The sequence below is a fragment of the Oratosquilla oratoria genome, chromosome 8, assembly GCF_046742065.1.
Source record: "Oratosquilla oratoria isolate Oo_2021 chromosome 8, ASM4674206v1, whole genome shotgun sequence".
In the NCBI taxonomy this organism is placed as follows: Eukaryota; Metazoa; Arthropoda; class Malacostraca; order Stomatopoda; family Squillidae; genus Oratosquilla; species Oratosquilla oratoria.
Genome location: NC_134784.1, coordinates 40,417,968 through 40,420,467, shown reverse-complemented (window position 1 = coordinate 40,420,467; position 2,500 = coordinate 40,417,968).

Genomic DNA, 2,500 nt, shown 5'->3' with positions numbered 1-2,500 from the left:
CATATATATATATACATATATAGGTATATATATATATGTATATACATATATATATACATATATATATATATACATACACACACACACACACACACACACACATACATATATATATATATATATATACATATATATATATATATGTATATATATATATATCTGTATATATACATATGAATGGTTACATACATATATATATATATATATATATACATATATATGTATATTTGTATATGTACACATGTGTATATATACATAATATATGTATATACATATATATATATATATATACATATATATATATGTATATATATATACATATATATATATGTATATATATATATATATATATATATATATATATATACACAAAATAGGACGAGGGAATCATATGAGAGGAACAAAGAAAAGAGAAATAAATCATAGGATAAAGGAGGCAAAGAGGAGAGCAGATGTGAAATGGAGTAAGAGTATGACAGAAAATTTTGAAAAAAAAAAAAAAAAAAAATAGAAATTAAGAGAGGAAGAGGAGGGGAATCAAGTAGAGAAGAAAAGGTAAAAGGTGTAGATGGAGAGATGATAATGGAAGAGAAGGCAGTAAGGGGAAGATGGGCAGAATATTTTAGGGAGTTGCTAAATGTGAATGAGGATAGGGAGGGAAAGATAGCTGCAGTGGGAAATGCTAAGAAAATGACCGTCATGAGTGAGGAAAATGGAGGAGAAATAAGGAAGGATGAAGTGAAGGCAGTTGTTGAGATGATGAAAGCAGGTAAGGCACCTGGTCTGGATGGATGCCATGCAGAATGTCTAAAGAAAGGAGGTACAGTGATGATGGACTGGCTGGTGAGGTTATTTAATGTTTGCTGGAGAGAGGGTAGAGTGCCGGAGGACTGGAGGAGTGCCTGTATAGTTCCTCTTTACAAGGGAAAAGGGGACAAGTGTGAATGTAGTAGTTTCAGAGGGATTAGCTTGTTAAGTGTAGTTGGAAAGGCTTATGGGAGGATCTTGATTGAGAGGATTAGGAGAGGAACAGAGGGAGTAATTGGTGAGGAACAGTGTGGATTTAGATCGAGTAGAGGTTGTGTAGATCAGATCTTTGTGGTAAGACATATATGTGAGAAAGCTATAGGAAAGGGGAAGGATGTTTTTTGGGCCTTTATGGACCTGGAAAAGGCTTACGACAGGGTAGACAGAAAGGCACTATGGGAGGTTTTGCGGATATACAGGATAGGAGGAAAGCTTCTAGGAGCTGTCAAGAGTTTTTATGAGAGTGGTAGAGCTTATGTCAGGATTAGAAATGGAGAGAGTGAGTGGTTCGAGGTAAAGGTGAGACTTCGTCAAGGATGCGTTATGTCGCCCTGGCTGTTCAACTTATACATAGATGGGGTAGTGCGAGAGGGATTGGAGATAGTTAAAGAAAATGGAGAAAAGAGGGAGGTGAGCCAGCTATTGTTTGCGGACGACACTGCGCTTGTGGCAGGATCGAAGGAGGGATTGAGGAAGTTGGTGACAGAGTTTGAGAGAATGTGTGATAGAAGAAAGCTGAAGATAAATGTGGGTAAAAGTAAGGTAATGAGATGTACAAGGGGTGAAAATGGCAGTAGTCTGGAAGTGAGCATTAAGGGAGAGCGACTGGAGGAAGTGGATAGTTTTAGATACTTGGGTGCAAATGTGGCACGAAAAGGTGGAGTAAAGGTGGAGGTAGAATGTAGATTGAGAGAAGCGAGTAAATGCCTTGGTGGATTAAAAAGAGTAATGAGGAATAGACATTTGGGAATGGATGCTAAGAGGAGACTATATGAAGGAGTGATTGTGCCAACAGCACTGTATGGGGCAGAGACATGGAACATAAGAGAGGAAGAGAGAAGGAGTTTGAATGTGTTTGAGATGAGGTGTCTGAGAAGTATGATGGGGGTTACTAGGCTGGATAGAGTGAGAAATGAGGAGGTGAGGAGGAGAACAGGGGTGGAAAGGGGGTTGGGCGATAGGGTTGATGAAAGAATATTAGAATGGTTTGGACACATGGAAAGAATGAGTGAAGAATGACTAGTAAAAGAGGTATGGAAGGCAGATGTGGAGGGAGTGAACATGAAGGGACGTCCTAGGATGAGGTGGATGGATGGGGTGAAGGGGGCTTTAGGGAAGAGGGGAATATCTGTTGAGGAAGGACGGGAGAGGACAGAAGACAGAGGTGAATGGAGTATGGTTGTATATGGATGATGTTGTGATGCATGAGGTGGAATGGGTGGGGGGATGGAGGGTAAGGTAGTATGTGTGAGCAAATTTTGACGCAGCCCGAAGGGATTTCTCCCCGTCTTCTCCTTTATGCATGGGGGACGGAGAGAGGGGGTCGCCGATTTAATGAAGCGGCCTTGCTATGGATGTGCTGTGTCTTGAGACACTGCTTCTGACCCAGGGCAGTGGACAAGGTGCAGGTATGACCCGTCATCCGGGAGGTGCTAAGATGAGAGGGAGGATGGAGGGGTGTGGAGTGTATTCA